General features: G+C 37.6%; 1 protein-coding gene across 2 annotated transcripts in view; it reads left to right on the forward strand.

The window, feature by feature from the left end:
* Positions 1 to 18,285, forward strand: part of lrrc4ca (leucine rich repeat containing 4C-a) — a 202,074-nt gene that overhangs the window by 128,067 nt on the left and 55,722 nt on the right. The window contains exon 1 of one of the 2 annotated variants that reach the window (XM_079858754.1): positions 6,658 to 8,329. The exons of the other annotated variant lie outside the window; for it this stretch is intronic. The gene's annotated coding sequence lies outside the window, so the exon portion shown is untranslated. Of the gene's footprint in view, positions 1 to 6,657; positions 8,330 to 18,285 lie in introns of those variants that run through there. 2 annotated transcript variants of the gene reach the window in all.

Consider the following 18,285-nt stretch of genomic DNA (forward strand, 5'->3'; position numbering starts at 1 on the left):
AATTAAATTAGATTTAATAGAGGATTTTAACTGTGACACGATGATTGACAGGGCGGTTTAAGTGACGCACGCGACAGATCCGTCCGATAAAGATGACGAAGTAGTATGTCCCAAAGCTTGCCTACTTTTTTGCTACACATTCAAAAGTAAATACCTTTTCTTCACAAAAAGAGTACATACTTTTATGGCGTAGTGTAACTTAGGCGAATTGGGACGCAGCATATGGCTTTACACGATGACGATCGCTCTGATTGGTTTTAGGAATTTTAGGTCTATCCAACTGCGCCCAGAGGCATTTGAGCGACGTCCGTTGGTGACGCCCCTTTGGAAATGATTTGTCTATGGAGCTTTGCCAGACCATAACTCAGTTACTACTGAGAATGGTCTGGTTTTAACCAGGCTAATATGGTGATGCTTTTATGCCGAATTAAGCTGTCTGCTTTGGCAAGTCTCATGATGATGTGTTCTTACAACCTTCGAGAATGATGACAGTAGCCTCGTATCAGTGGTGCTTGCAATATAAAGGAAATGTATCCGTTTTGACGCATGCAACATGGATATTGCATTATCCCACTTCCCTCACATGTTTAATTCAGCTGCTAGCCGCGTTTTCACCCCAGGACAGAAAAAAACACAGCTGCTCTCCTCTTCAAACTCTGTTAGATCGTATCTGTGTTTTCTGTTTGTGGTGTAAGTACAAAAGATTAGTCTGCTGCATGTAAAACGCAACCAGATGTTTCAACGGTCAGGCAATGACAAGGTCCTAACAATGAGGTGTCCTGCAGGGTCTGTGATATTGACCCCCTACCCTGTGCTCGATGTGTTATGCTGCATAGTGATTGTTTTGCCGTGATGTTTGACCCTCCTTTAGTTGTAAAGTCCCATAAGATGGAGAGGACGCAAGGACTGAAGGGCGACAAAGATTTATTCTCTCACGTCCAGAGTCAACTGTACTCTTTGGTCTTTTCCTGAAGGACGCAGCAACATCAGCCAGGACAAATAGAAAGTTTGTTGTGTTTTTTTAGCAGGCTGCGTTGCTGGAAGTCTCAGGGTGTGTTTTATTTGGAGGTTTTCTCTTCGCATTAAACTCACGATGAGTTGTTTTTGCAATCATTTTGTTGTTTTTTTGTGAGTTGCTCCGACTTAGGGATTTGAACTGAGAACAGGTTCATTTAAAATGTAGAATAACATGGTAAGTTCTAACTTCTAACTTCTTAAGAGGTACATGGAGGACTGTAGCAAATATTGCAGCGGTCGTTTTTGACAGGGTAATATAACAAAAAGTCTAGAGATTTACATATACATAAAAAAGAAGGTGAAACTTTACAATAAGGTCTCATTTGTTAACATTAGTTAATGTATTAACTAACATTATTTTAACCATGAGCAATACATTTGTTAAAGTATTTGAAGAGTTCAGATGCAAAGTGCCATCTGAAATTTCCTTCTAGAATGATAATTTTTATAAAGCATGTATATTTAAGTTCAGTAATTTCACTTAAATGACAATTAATAGGTAATTTGCATTGCCATTTAAGTGAAATTATAGAACTTAAATATACGAGCTTGATAAAAATGATCATTTTAGAAGAAAATTTCAGATGGCATTTAGAGGCTTTTGCATCTGAACTCATTTATTAATCCTTGATAACATTAGTTAAAAATACTACTGTTTGTACATGTTCACAGTGCATTAACTAATGTTAACAAATATGTTATATAAATGTTGAAATTAACATTATCCAAGATTAATAAATGCTGTAAAAGTATTGTTCATTCTTAGCCCATGCAAACTAGTAGTTAATATTGTTAACAAATGAAACCTTATTGTAAAGTGTTACCTTAATAATGATAATAAAAGATGCTGCTTAAAGGTGCGGTCATGTTCACATTAAAATTTCAGCAAAATTTCACAGGGAATAAAAAATCATCAGTTGTATGTAGCATCGCTTTCTGTTCATCAAATTTGTGTGACTAACTTGAACAAGGAGCGGAGTCTACATGGGGAGCTTTTTTGCGAAACTCCCAATCTTGTCAATTCCTATTGAAATGACCGAATTTCACCCACAAGATTCCACCGAGCAAAGGTAAATGTGACACTGACCACACTTTAATGATTGAGAAAATGCAGCATCATTCTCTCTGAAAAAGATCCATGATATTCGGTTACATTACTTGTTAGTGCATGATCAAAACAGCACTAAAACTACTAATATTCAGCAACACAGCAAGTGAATCTAAAGTGCAAAACAAAGTACAGAGTGTTTAGTTCGATTCCCAAACAAATGACTCTTAGGTGCCGATTCTACCGACAAACAGTGCGACCAGTGTAGTCTGATTGTTTCCCAAATTAATGACTCTTATGAACCAATTCTTTTTAGTGATTCAAGTACTTTTGTGGACTAATTGTCCATCTGACAATGTGTAGGCTAGCTAAAAATACACATTGTAAATGTTGTAGTATTATTGTGAATGTTAAATGAATGGATTTAATACCTTACCACATTTTTATTTTATTTTAATTATTAGATTGCATTCCCAGTGATATTGGCACTGGAATTGAACACCTTTTTGTAAAATATTCTATGCAGAATAGTTTTACTGCAACCATCAACCACCTTAAAAACTCCAGAAACTGTGTAGCAATGTGCTAGCAAACAGAACCACTATTTATTTTTTTCCTCCAGAAAATCTATGTTTTATGTGATAGTGGATGCAACATACCTAAGGTCTTGTTGTGTGTTAACATGCATAAAGGACGAGCATTGACATCCCGTCTTCTTTACCATTACATCCAGTGAGAAGTAACGGCATGCTTTAATTTAATTCAGCTTCTTCTCTAAGCTCAACCTGAGTAAATTGAAAGCACTTTGCTATAGAAATGTTCCGTCAATCACCTCTTCCTCTGGTGTCCCTGTGGAAAAATGAATGGTTGCATTAAGATAGATGTTATGGTCATTCAGATGGTTCCCACAGAGCAAATAACATCCTAAGTGAAACGTAGTGGTCGCAGGAGAATCATCGGAGGGCTGTAAAATGAAAGCTTTAAATCTGGACCATTAGATAAGGCTGTCATAACAAGGCTACCTTGCCATCATGTTGCTGTGGGCATATAATTCAACCAGGAACTGTCAGATAATGTATTTATGTTTCAGAGATGCATTGAGAAATGTTAGATGATGTTAAAGCCATTGTTAAGTGGGCCTCATATGCGTTTGCTTGTGTGGCTAGCGATGGAAACCGGACTGTCAGTCAAAGGAACGCACCCGCCCTTTAATGTCAAACAATTAGAATGACTCAATCAGACAGCAGGAGAGGAGGAGCTGATCTTCACCCATATTTAGCTGATTTGGCTGCGTTTGACGGACAGGTGGACAGGCGAGATGTCCGTGAAGCGTGAGGATGTGACGGGATGCTGACAAGCATGTTCCGCTTAAGGAATGAGAAAACAGATCTTAAAATTTCACTCACAAAAAGTTTGGAAGGAAGTCTTTTTTTATTTACATGCAAATCATGATGTACTCTAGTCTTGCGTAGCCAGACCTTCAGACCGACGGAAGCAACCAGTCACAGTTTAGGGGTGTGAAAATTGAAAGTCGATGTCCCCACAATATCAGACCGACGTGCAATTCATTTGAGTGTTGTGCAATTTTTCTGCAACAATGGTCCTGTGAACTTCATATTGATCCTGATAAGCGCTCATTGTCTAACAGTTTATTTTTCCATGAGGGGGTTTGGCTTCATTATGGCTTTGTTTCCAGGCGGACCGTTAAAAACGCGACACACACCTCTCCTGAAGTGTTTCCCATTTTGTGTGCCTGATGCTTAGACGTTCAGCCTATGGTCTGAGGCTGATATATATTTGAAAATAACTTACAAATATAAGTTTTAGATTATTCGCTTTGACGTCCTAAAAGCAGATATATGCATTTAAAATTGACTTTCTTTCTCTTCTGGGGGAACAGACCAAAATATTCATTGGGGTGTATTCAAATTTTGGTGTGTCCTATAAAATGTATTTTACAGTAGTATGATGCCAACTAGCAAAAGAGCACAACGGACATTTTTAATGGAAGCATTTTCCCCATTATTTTTCTTCATAGGGATTTAAAGAAAACCATTACTAATGAGAACTAAGCCTTTCACTAGCACAGCCATTTTTAAGACGAATCACTACATTGCAGTTTTTGATCTTAAACAAAAGAGAAAAAAAGATTGATTTTGTATTATTTTATTAAACTTTTCAAAAAAAAAAAAAAAAAAAATCCCCCAAGTTTGCATGACTGTAACTCAAGAGTATTATCTATCCTTTTATATTCTGGTTCTTAACAAACTTTCCTTTTGTCCGTCATTATTTTTAAGACGATTCAATTCCAAAGATATGGGATCTCATTGTGGCTCCATGAGTAATTTGTACATATTTTCTGAGGTCAAAAAACAAATGTCAGTCACTTTGCACACAGCTGATATTTTTTTCTTTTAAAGAGGAAGTCTGAAGAACAAATAAACCTTTCCCTTCATCAAAACAATTGCATAGAATATACCTACGTGCCAAAATTATTATTTTTCCAAAGTTTGCGTGCTTCTGATTCAAGATGTTTTAAATATATCTCAATATGATTGTCACGAACTGCTCCGAGACACGAAGGTTGAGGATCCAAATGCAGTTTTATTGAAAGGGTAATCCACAATCGCAGTCGAAAACAGGCAAAGGTCATAAACACCGGGTAATCAGTCCAAACAATAACAGGGTCAAAGGGGCACAGGCAAAAACAGAGGAAACCAAGAAAACCAGACAGACCATCGAAAACCAGGAGAATGTTTGGAATTGCACACTAAGCAAGACTTCGCAGATAATGAATGAGAAAACCAGGCTTATATGGGGTGAGCTAAACAAGATAATGAGAAACAGGTGAATATAATGGATGAAGAGTCTGGGCAGTGAGTTACGAAATGTAGTTTGTGAGGGAATTACAATAGTCTGATGTGGAGTGCCCTCCGGTGGCTCTCAAGGGCACTCCAGCTGGTGACCGTTACAATGATTTTAGATTCGAATTATTAAAGGGGGGGTGAAATGCTATTTCATGCATACTGAGTTTTTTACATTGTTAAAGAGTTGGATTCCCATGCTAAACATGGACAAAGTTTCCAAAATTAAGTTGTACGTTTGAAGGAGTATTTTTGTTCCAAAAATACTCCTTCCGGTTTGTCACAAGTTTTGGAAAGTTTTTTTCGAGTATGGGCATGTGTGACGTCAGATGTGGTGGAATTTCCTTATATGGGTCCTAAGGGCGTCGCGGGCGCGCGCGCACTCGTAGACCAGAGAGAGAGGAGAGCGAAAGCAGTACCTCATCAAAGCGCTCTGCTCGGCTTTTGGGAAGTCAATGTCACCAAAGAAGTGGGTTTTTGGTTGCCAGGGCAAGACAACCCTGCACAGATTCCCAAAGAACCCAGCGTTAAGGGACCAGTGGATGGAGTTTGTTTTTTCTGAGCATCAATGGAGTTGTGCAAGACTGTTTGTTCCCTGCATTTCGACGATGATTGTTTTATAAACAAAGCCCAGATCGACGGATTTGCAGATCGTCTAATGCTTAAGGATCGAGCAGTCACAATGATAAAGGTTTGCGGTCGTGCGTTGGATCCGGGCGGTGAGTAAAACTACTTCAAATGTCTCTGTGTGTTGTTAGCTTGGCGCGTAAGCACAGCTAAGCTTCGCCCACACGGCCCGCCTCCAGCCGCTCGGTTTTTTCCGGAAAGACTCGGTACAGCCTATCTTTCTTTTATAAATATAATAAAACTAAAGACTTTTTGGAGATATGAAGGATGCAATACTACTCTATAGGTACTCAAGATTAACATGAGATTGAGTGAAAATGAGCATTTCACCCCCCCTTTCTTAACTCATTTTCTTTTGTTATTTTTATCTTTTAAGATCCTTTAGGGTCTTAAAAATTGCTATTTTGTTATAATGAAAAAAAAAAGAGAAAAAAATAAAATAAATAAATTCATAAATATTTTTTTTTTCAAAAAAAAACAAACAAATATATGTATATAGCGGAAGATGTATGTATGTGTATATATATATATTTGTTTGTTTGTTTGTTTTTTATGGAAAAAAAATATCCGAATAAGCGGAAGATGTATGTATGTATGTATGTATGTATATATATATATATATATATATATATATATATATATATATATATATATATATATATATATATAAATGAAGAGTTCAGATGCAAAAGCCTCTAAGTGCCATATATTTAATTTCAATAATTTCCCTTCATATATATATATATTCCCTTCATATATATTTCCCTTCATATATATATATATATATATATATATATTATCTTTTGCCATTATAACATCTTATTTCCCATCCATTTAACTTGAGACCATTGTTTCTGTCATTTCTACCCTGTTTAATGAGTTTTGAGAGCTATACTTCTTTTTCTCCAAAAATAAATGAATTCAAAGGGGTCGAAAAGCGCTGGCTGTCACTTTGGATGCACTTTGATGTTACTAAAAAAAATAAAATATTACATTTCTTTCTTTCTTTCTTACAATGCACTCCCACCTATGTCCAAATTAATGTTCTTCTTCTTTAGCTATTTTTGAGATTGGAAATCCTTCTATATGGTTTGCCATGCGTATACCGCATATATTACTGACTTCATAACCGTCGGAGGCGTGTGCTGGTCACTAGAACGCGCCTATGATCTGCGGTTTGAAAATTACATGCTTGCTTTCACGCACCAGGTTTCCTTTTTTCTTTTTTTTTTTTTTCTTTATGCTCAAGTGGTCGTAAGGCAGAGTGCAGCGTCTAGACAGGGGACGGAGAGTCGGTAGATGGCAGTCGTGTCCCTTCTGCACTAGACAGGAAGAAGCAGCGCATCAAACACTCACACTTAGTACCCAGGCTATACACAATCACACACGCACATGTGTGCGTCAAACAGGCTCTATACAGACCTGTCCGAACGCGCGCACACCCCCTTATCATATAATCTATAGCGTTCAGGGTTATTGCACTCGACCAATCATTCGTAAGATGGAAAAAGATTATAGGACCATTGACTTTTACGCATCCAAGAAGACGCCAGTGAGGACAGTCAGAAGAGTGAGACTTTGTGCTGAGGGCTACATCAATACGCGTTAGAAAGATTCTTGGTGTCACCAGCGGAGTGCGCTGAGCCGATGCCCACCGAGAGCCGCGCGTCATTGGACACGTCTGGGTAGCACACTAGTACTTCACACTAGAACTTCATTCACCGAAGAGATCTCGACGTATTCGACGAGTCTCACCTCTTTAGATGTTCCTGCTCGCGGAGTGACTCACTTGTAGCTGTTCTCCGATCGTAATACGGCTCGGCGCGGAGCGCAGCACCATTCGCGTGGATTTTCGTCGCGTCAGTGGATTGCTTTTCGTCGGAGTTGAACTGTATTGAGTATCTGGTGGGATGTAGCTTTTGATGAATACCTCGTCTCTGACAAGTTTATGCGCATCTGAAAAGGAACTACGACTGCAGGCTATATTAACCGATCAACTAACTAAGAAAGGGATGATTTGACTCACATTTGGCGCATTTTCATCCACTTTTCTGAAGAGAAAAAGAAACTCGGAAGATTGTGTCCTTTTTTTTTCCTTTCCAGATGATCCTGAGTTTCTTGGATATGATGTGATGCACGAATATAGCACGAGGCTTTCTCTCGCAAGACATAATCACATTTCAAGGAAATAAGCATCTTGAAATCCGCACTGGGCTGTGAGTAGAAATCTAATCAGATCGGGTGCGTAAAAGGGGAAGAAAAGTTCCGTTTTAAAACCATGACTGTGGAATAAGAACATCAGCTGTCTGCGTTTATGGGCTGCTGAAGATTGAGATGAAGAAGATGCAGGGAATGGTCCATCTCAGGGATAAAACCCATCTATGCGTATTGGCTGAATGTGAAACCCCAAATCTGTGGTGCTGAACGCCAAGAATGACACGCAGAACCAGGGAGACGACGAATTAACTGATTTATCAGCAGGAAAAGACTTGGTACACCGGATTTTGATGATGCAGGGCAAGAAAGCATCGAGATATTTGCTCTAGAGGCACTCGACCATATGATGGCATTGACAGGAAGACCGAATGGATATACTGGAGCGAATTTCTTCTCATAGAAGCTTGTAAAACTGCTCTTGGATAGCTTGGATAGTCCAAAGTACACGCTGAAGAACATTTCATTCGCACCGCGCTACGTTCCTTGAGAATTGCGGATTGATTTTCGTGCTTTGGACGCGAACGGAACGGTGATTTGAACCTCACCGATTGAGAAAGTAAGTCATTCATGTTTTGATATTTGCATCACTGGACACTTTGACGTCTTTCTGACACCAAATGTTTCTGGTTGCCATAAACGTGTTTTTAAAACAATAGCGTCCTTATGTAGCCTACAGTAGGCTTAACATTTAAGGGCACTTAACATACAACGGACAGTGTGGTGATTAAAAAAGGTAATTTGAACAGTATTTCAGTATATATTCATACATGTATCCACAGAAGCGTTCTCTCACCGGCTGTGAGGTCCCCCCCACACTCTCTTGATATCTCTCGTGTGTGTATGTGTGTGTGTGTGTGTGTGTGCGCGCGCGCGCGCTCGTGCGTGAGTGTGTGATAAATGTGTGCGCTATTGACAACTGCACAGTGTTCCACCTTTGCGGTCGAATCTTTCTTTCATTCATTAATTCTTCCATTCATTCAGTCTGAATGTGATGCCACATCCGTTTTTAGGAATGATTTGGTTCATTTTATTATTTACAATTATTGATGTAGGCTACGAATCAAAATGAGCAGTTATTCAGATGGTTATCAGCTTAGACTCGGTCAGAATGAGGGTTATAGTGCAGAAAGCACTGTCGGGCACTGGAGGCAGAAATGCGGGCTGTTGCTGCTTTGCTTGCTGATTGGTCCGACTCGTTTGTGCATATATATATTTTATATATAAGGTAACACTTTATTTTAAGGTGACGTAGTTAGACGTTACTACTACGTGTACTTACTATAGTAGGCTAATAACAGTAAATTATGCATAATTGCAAGTAACCTACCCTAAACCAAACCCTAACCGCAACTCTGTGGTAAGTACAGTACTAGTTAATTAATATTACTCGGTACTTATGAGTAAGTACAATGTAACTACGTCACCTGTAACAGTTTAAATACAATAAAAACAATATAACAACAAAAAAAAATACTTTTATGAGTTTTTTGTTGTTATATTTTTTTTATTGTATTTTAATATTGGACTGTAAAAGTATACACATTGTCTAGCAGATTTTCTCTTTAAATTACAGGGATTAAATTCATACTTTTTACTTATGAAAAACCCTTTTTGTAATATTCTATTGTATATAGTCTGAGCAAGTTTTACTGTAGCCTTATATATGTATATATATATATATATATATATATATATAATTGACAAGTTATGCTAATGGTAACATTGTTTAGTATAGATTAAAACAAATTAAATGTCTATAAATGCCATTCACTCGTATAGCTTGTATATGTGCATCTACAGTGCTTTATGAACAGGCCATAGAATAGACATGATATGATTCAGGGCTGAAGAGTTTGGCCTTTCTCTGGGAGCTGTCCGTGGTGCTGAAATCTCTGCCAGAAAACCGCATAACCGCTCTACTGTTTGTGTTTCTCTGCTTCCTACTGCCTTATGTTGCTCTGCCTTGCGAAAAAATCACAATCACTATATATATATATATATATATATATATATATATATATATATATATATATAATCAACCATACAAGCCAACCGTATTGATGTGTGGATTACATATTTGCTGGAAAGGAAAGCATCTACATCAGGATAATATCGAGGAGATCCATTTTAAGCGGATAGACTTGAACAAACGTGCCTAGATTAGCCATGCGGCATATTCTGAGGTCATAGCTGTCATTCATAATTAACTGTCCTCTCTACCCGAGGAAAACGATTATCTGTGCCTTGTACCACAGGTACCGGCGGTTTTCTTTTTGACTTCATTATCATGTGTAACAAGTCAATAAAATCTTGGCAGAGAAGATCTACTTTTTAATTTGTAATGAATAGCCAGAGCAATGTCTTAATTCAGATCAGTTCAGGATGTTTTGCTTCCCAGATGATGTGTATTGGGTTGAAAAGGAAGTGATAAATGAGGCTACAGCCAACATATGCTTTGTGAATATATGATCTGAAGGAGCTGACCAGGTTGACCTTGAAAGCAGAAGTCTGGCAATCTGTGCTTACTTGTTCTGAAGACACTAGCTCATATAGTGCATAGAGCATCTTCAAACTGCAGTCTTCTTCTTATGTTTCTTCTCATGAACCAAATCTCCTCTCAAGCTCGATGTATACAGACTAGACTTTCATCTTTCCTTTCCCTTTTTAAGATCAAGAATGTGAAGCTCTAGCTCTGCTTGATGTTGTAGGTCACGAGGTGAAGTTCAACGTTTTTCTGAAAGCCAAGTGGAATGAATTGGAGGCCGTGCATGTAATGACTGAATTATATCCATCTGTCTGACGAACTCCATTTTGTCCCTTCGAAGCAAGCAGTGCATGGCCGCCCACTCACCGTCACCCTTTGGGAGAGCTTCCTGTTGGCCGGACGCCCAATCCGAAGCTTAGAGGCCTGCGTTAACACAAGACCCTTTAGCTGAGCTGTTATATACATAAATGTTATGTATACAGGAGGTTGTAGACTTGTACAAAATATCATCATTTACTCACCTTTATGTCATTCCAAACCTGTATGATGTTATGTTTCTATGAAAAGACCATTTTTGTATTTTTTTAAGGAAACTAATTTAGTAAGGATGCCTTAAATTGATCAAAACAGTGACAGTAAAGACTTTTACTTTGTACCAAAATATTTCTATTTTAAATAAATTTTGTTCCTTTGAACTTTCTGTTCATCAAAGAATCCTGAGGAGAGAGAAAAAAAAAACATGGTTTCCACAAAAATATTAAGCAGCACAACTGTTTTCAACATAATATTAATAATAATAAGAAATGTTTCTTGAGCACCAAATCACCAAATTGCAATTACAGAAATACATTTAAATTTAACATAAATTTAAATAGAAATCAGCTCTTTTAAATAGTAATAATATTTCACATTATTACTGTTTTTTATCAAAAAAAAAAAAAAAAAAAATGCAGCCTTGGTTGTCATAAGAGACTTCTTTCAAATGCATAAAAAAATTGTACTAAACTTCAAACTTTTTTTTTTTTTTTTTTGGTCCATACGCTGTTTGGACCCCATTGACTTTCATTGTATAGACAACAGGATTGCACTTTATTTTACAGTACGTGCACTTACAGTGTATTATAAGAAAACACTGGGTAATATAAGGTAACTATATGGGTTAAGGTTAGTAGGTTCAGGGTTAGTACCTAGTTATTACCTAGTTATTGCAATTACTATAATAAGTACATAGTATGTACATTGGGAGCGCTGCTGTAAAATAAACAGTTGCAGTATTCTTCAATATATCTTATTAAAAAATATTTTATTTTCTTAAATTCCACATAAGTAAGTCATACAGGTTTGGAATAACATGAAGGAGAGTACATTTTGACAGGATTTTCATGTACGTGTGAATCGGATCATGAGTAGGAGAAATGGTGTTGAAAATGAACGTGCAGAACTATATTTAGATTATTCCAGATCCAGAGTGTCAAACCAAATAATGACACAGGAAGTAAGAATAGTAAGTTGCCGTAAACAACGCCAATGTTTGTCTTGTTAACAACCGAATATAAACAAAGCCTTCGTCGCATTCGCACCTTCAGGTACCTGCCCCTATTCCCTGAGGTGAACAAAGGATTTTTTTTTTGTCTTTTTCTTCGCTCTCTTCCAGGCACTTGATGGAGGGAGAAAAAAAAAAAGTAGTAGAGGAATGATGGAGTGATGTTGCCTTGGGGAGACGAATTGGGCCGCTCATTTTATGTTCCTTTGCTGTCAGGAGCTTTAGCATGATGAAGCTGCCGGGTTGGGTGGAGAGATGACATTTGTTTGTTGGTGAATGATGCATCGTGATTCATGTTTCTGCGGAGACGCTCCATTCCTCACTCTGTACATCTTCCAAACTTTTCTACTCGCTCATCCCGGCATGGGAACCGCCGAGAAAGGTAGAACATCCGTTTATCGAGTTTTTATCATTATTATTTTAGGTCAGTCATAAAATGCAGATGTCAATACATTTATTGTCCAGCATTAAGATCGAGCTTCGCATTGTAAATGATTTGTGGAATTGCCTCGGCAGAGATTTTTGAGATTTATTTAACCGGTTATGTTGTCACGTAATTGATGAATGACATTGTTTTTCAAGCCCCAAAAGAAATCTGGGTTTCATATCCGTAGTATTTATGGGGTGCGCTGATGGATTTCTGGAGACGCGTGCAACTCAGGGCTTGTTTATTTTACTGTTCGAGTGTGACAGTCGTAATATCCCATGAGTCTCTTGGGTGGCTTCTACAAAGTGATGCATGAACAGGGATTAATCGTGGTTAAAATAAAGCCACTTCCTTGAGATGTAAATCTAGTCTCTCTCTTTGTCCTTTTCCATTGAGAATCACCTTTGTAGGAAGATTTAATGAACAAAACTTCAGAATAAAAATAAATAAATAAGTAAAGCTCTAGAGATGTAACATACATTATGTGTTCCAGGATTGGGTGTAATTCAAAACTGAATTGAAAATGCTTTTTGTATTTCTGAATCTAAATAGAATTCGAATGCAGTTGAATGGTAATAAGAATCTGAATGGAATTTTGAAAGGATTTTAAATTCAAAGAGGTTCATATAACTAATTTTCAACTAGAAAAGCACAAAAAGTGAGGGATAGAAACTTTTGATCAATTTAAAGGATTAGTTCACTCCAGATTTAAAATTTCATGATTATTTACTCGCCCCCATGTCATCCAAGATGCTCATGTCTTTCTTTCTTCAGTCGAAAAGAAATTATGTTTTTTGAGGAAAACATTCCAGGACTTCAAAGGGGAACAACGGGTTGAAGGTCCAAATTGCAGTTTCAATGGAGCTTCAAAGGCGATCCCAGCCGAGGAATAAGGGTCTGATCTGGCCAAGCGATCGGTCATAAAAAAAAATAAAAAAAAAATAAATAAAATAAACATTTTTAAAACTTTTTTTAACCACATATTTTAACTTTTTAACCACAAATGCTCTTTTTGCACTAACTCTGCGATGCATTTCCACAACTTCACTCATTACGTAATCACGTTGGAAATGTCAGTGTTTACAAAGCAAACGTGCAAAGACTAAGTCAAACGCCCTTTACAAAAAAAAAGTTAAAACAATGATGTCGTACAATTTCGCAATTGGACGGGTTTTTCGCCTTACCCTACCTTTTCTGCCTACGTTTTCCACGTGACCTTTCCAGCATGATTACGTAATCCATTAAGTCGTGGACGCGTATCGCAGAGACAGTGCAAGACGAGCATTTGTGGTTAAAAAAAACACTGAAAATGACCAATTTTTTCGCTAGATAAGACCCTTATTCCTCGGCCTCGGATCGTGTAGAGCCCTTTGAAGCTGCATTGAAACTGCAATTTGGACCTTCGACCTGTTGGTTCCCGTTGAAGTTCACTATATGGAGAAAAATCATTGAATGTTTTCTTCAAAAACCTTAATTTATTTTTCGACTGAAGAGAGAAAGACATGAACATCTTGGATGACATGGGGGTGAATAAATTATCAGGAAATTTTAATTTTCTCTCTATATATATTATATATAATATATATGTTTCTTTGAGTTATAGTTCAGTAAATGTTTCTTCCTGTCATTCCAATTCAAATTCCAAATCAACTTCCTCTGAAATGTGGCAAATTCAGTTCAAATTCAAACTCGTGAACTGCAAGGGAGCCAGTTCTTCGATTGTGAATTTTGCCCAACCCCAAATGTGTACAGCATTTCCCTAACACCCCGTGATTCCCAAGCTTTATCCGTCAGTTCTGCGATTCGCACCGTTTGCGATACACTTTGAAATCAGAGAGATTAGTGTAAAACCCAGCTTGGGCGTGAATTAGTATTCATTTCTTAAACTGCTGGAGACTGCTATCAATAATCCAACCCATCTATCAAATTCTTTTTTTGCATCCTGAGGTACAATTTCTCCCAGGGGGATTTGGTTTAGTGTGAAAGGCAGATTAAATGACGAGAGAACCCTGCTTGATGCGCTACCTTGCTCTCCATTGTCTAAATCTTCCATGTCACAGCATAGAGATTTCTTTCCCGGGAGTCAAACTCCAAGGCCACGTACGGGAGGTTATGTAGGTAGTGTGTATTGATTGATGGGCTGGAGTTGTGGCGAGGATGACATTGAATTGATGTTTTTGTCTGTTTTTTTTTTTTTTCCTGTCTTAAAGCAAGTGGGTTTTCTATGTCGGAATTCAGCCGTCAGCAAATGTTGTGTATTTTGTATTCACTGCACTGGTGCAAGCAAATGGGCCGGTCGACCTTGCTTCAGAGAGAGGATATGACCATATATAACACAATAACACATCTAAGAGCTTTTAAACAATCATTTCAAGTCTTCTAAAACTCTCGCTTCAGGATTTTGAGTTCAGCTGCATTTTAGAGGTTATCCTTAAAGGGATGGTTCACAGCAAAATAACAATTCTGCCATCATTTACTCACTGTCATGTTGTTCCAAACCTGTATGAGTTTCTTTGTTCTGTTGAACAAGAAGAAGATATTTTGAAGAATGTTGACAACCAGTCCCCGTTGTGTTCCTTAGGAAGTTAATGGCTACTGTCAACTGTCCGGTTACCAACATTCTTCAAAATATCTTCTTTTGTGTTCAACAGAAGAAACTCATACAGTTTTGGAACAACTTAAGGGTGAGTAAGTGTTGACAAAATTACATTTTTTGAGTGAACTATCACTTTAAGTCCAGATCGGTGTGATTTGTGAATGAATCATTCAAATGGATCAACTGATTCATTGAAAAGATCTGACTCAAAAGAATGATTAGTTCACCAATTAGACAGCACTACTTTCCTCAGAAACAGAGCACGGAAAGCGAAGCGGATCTCAAGATGTTCAGTCTGTTTACTGTACCACACTTAGCAATCGTAGGGCTTCATAAGAGTGAGTCATTTAGACAACTTTAATAATGCTCTTGTGCCCCTTTTGAAGTTTGAAACTGAAAGTAATTGCATGAAAATCAGGATTTAAAATATCTCCCTTTGTGTTCCACGGAAGGAAATAAGTAATTGGAAAGATTGGGACGACATGAGGTGAGTAAATGATGACAGACTTTTCATTTTTGGGTGAGCCCTTTAGCAGATGTGTTCTGTACATTTTTGCTGCATGTACGTTTCACCCCAGCCCCTTTCGCACAGTTACATTGACCTTCCATTAATCTCCTTCTCTTTGACCTGAGTGTCTTGAAGTGTGAGCGTGTGTGTTTTTCTCGAGTGGTGTCTCATCCACAGCCCCTCCTACGGGATGAGCGCAGCACATTCCCCCAGTCCATGCCCTAATCAATCAGCAATCTGCCTCGCCCCATCAGTCTTCTGGAATAATCTGCCCGACATCATAAAACAGCCATGTTGACGTGTTGGATAGACACCGTTACCCCCCCACACACAGCCTGGGTAATGTGGATGGGTTCAAAAAAAGTATATATATATATATATATATATATATATATATATATATATATATATATACATACTACAATTTTTATATTCTATGTAAAATTATTCTAATGAAAAAAAAAATATATATATATATATATTTATATTTGACAACTAACATATAGTTATTAGAGTTATTAAGGTACATCTAATTTTATAATAAATAATTGACATATATTTAAACCTATTTTCATTTTTTACAATGTAAAATGTAAACTTTACTAGTGCTGTCAAATCAATTAATCGCGATTAATCGCTTTTAATAAAAGTTTGTGTTAATATAATATATGTGTACATATGTGTGTATATATATATATATATATATATATATATATATAAATGTGTGTGTGTATATATATATATATATATATATATATATATATATATATATATATATATATATATATATATATATATATATATATATTGCCGTGGTTGAAGTAGTCGATCTCTTGAGTACTCGACTAGTCTATGCAAGTCCTAATATATATATATATATATTAGGACTTGCATAGACTAGTCGAGAGATCGACTACTTCAACCACGGCGCTGTCGGAAACAATCAACTACTCGAGTGTGCAATAACCATAAATTAATTCAAAATGGCGAACGTCACCAACAGATACCACACGTCAGATGTGTGGAAGTATTTCATCAAGGATGACAAAAATATTGTAATTTGCCACCTCTGTAAGACTACTTTAAAATACAACAGCAGTACGACAGCTATGCACAACCACCTACAATTGAAACATCCAACAACAAAGGCAAATGTTAGTCAGATGCACACCACGAATCAAACAAACATTGATGAATTCTGTAAAAGCCCGATTACAGAAAGGAGAAGACAGGTAATAACAGGTTTACTTGTGGATTTTATAGTGAAGGATATAAGACCGCTCTCTGCAGTTTCAGGAGAGGAATTCAGGGGAATTTTCAACCCAGTTACACTTAAATGCTACACTTTGAAAAATAATTGGCCACAAATACAACTCTCTAAAAGCGGACATTGCGTCTGAAATGAAAGGCAAGAACGGCTGTTTATTTGGCTTTTCTCTGTTACATGAAAATTAAAATATGTAATATCATAATTATAATGTTTTGAGAGTTTACTTATGTAATTGTTGCATTAGGCTATGAATTAATAAATATATATATATTAATATATATATATAACATACACACACACATTAGGCCTTTATAAACACAAACTTTTATTTTGTAATCGATTAATCACGATTGATCAATTTGACAGCACTAGTCTTTACACATGAAAATATATAGCTGCCTTATTATTTCAGAAAATTGGAGACTCCTTCATAGATAAAATCATCTTGTTTGGGAGTTCATGGCATCCAAAACCCCTGCTCCAGTCAGCCGTCCTCAGAACTGTGGCAAAGGCACCATGTCCTTAAAAAACATAGCTAAAGCAGGCCTCATGACTCAATAATGAGTGGTGAACTCCCCCACCCAACCCAAATCTAAGCTCAGCTAAAAGAAAATGACCTGAATCAGCCTGTAACTTGAGTCACGTCCGTGCTGACGTCGGCGACCTCTGTGGAGCCCTGCAGCTGGGCAGAGACGAGCCGTACCTGTGGCCAACGGCGTGCACTACAGGTGTGTGTCCATGAATGTGAGTGCTCAAACTGTGCCTGGGACAGTCTCCCTTTCTGGGTTGCACCTGTGAGGCATCTGTTCAAGGCGGTGCGGAACTGGCCATATTAATTCTGCTGCTAAATTGAAAGGTTAAAGCCAGCAGCAGAGGTGACGGATTGCTGCTCACCTGGTTCCTCTGCTACTAAAGCACCTGTTTAACTGAGGTGAGGTTCAGTTGTCCTCCCGTCATAGGAGAGAAAGAGGGAGAGAGGGGATTGTTAATGAATGAAGCCTGGGAGAATCTACATTTAATAGGTTATTTGAGCGAGCAGAATAAAATAAGAGCCGCTGGAGTTGATTGTTCTTATCAGAGTTCATTAATGCAATTTCCTCTCACAAAGGGCTTGTGCAGAAAAGCTCTCTGCCTCAAATAATGACTGGATCAGCTTGTGCAGCCCTCTGCCGCTGAATAAGACAAGTTTTTTTTTTCTGCCGTGCACCGACGCCGGCTTTGGTTATTTACATATAGAGAGGCTCTTACGGACACCGCCAAGCCTGTCTTGGTTTTGATACACTTTAAACGTGAGTACATCATTCCGCATGAGAGCCGTAAACGGTTGTCGTAGCTCTTTAAGGTGTGGCTGTGAAACTGATCGACTGAGGATTCTTAATAGAGTGGTGTAAGCGTCAGGCTCTTCCCGAACCAGTACCAAAAGTTAAAGGACATTCAAAGATATTTGTAGCGACAGGTTGACCTGAAACAGAATTGAACTGAGAATGGCTTTTGATTTCCAATTCGATTCCTGAATCTGAGTTGGCTTACTAAACATGAAGCAGAATTGTGAATTGGGATGTTAGGAAGTTAATTTCATATGACTGTACTTTTAATTAGAAAACTTTGCATGTTTGCTTGACAAAGCCTTATTTGAAAGTTCTGAGAAGGTTTATAGACTTTACAGGCAGAAATCATGGATGG

The sequence above is a fragment of the Squalius cephalus genome, assembly GCF_949319135.1.
Source record: "Squalius cephalus genome assembly, chromosome: 23".
In the NCBI taxonomy this organism is placed as follows: domain Eukaryota; kingdom Metazoa; phylum Chordata; class Actinopteri; order Cypriniformes; family Leuciscidae; genus Squalius; species Squalius cephalus.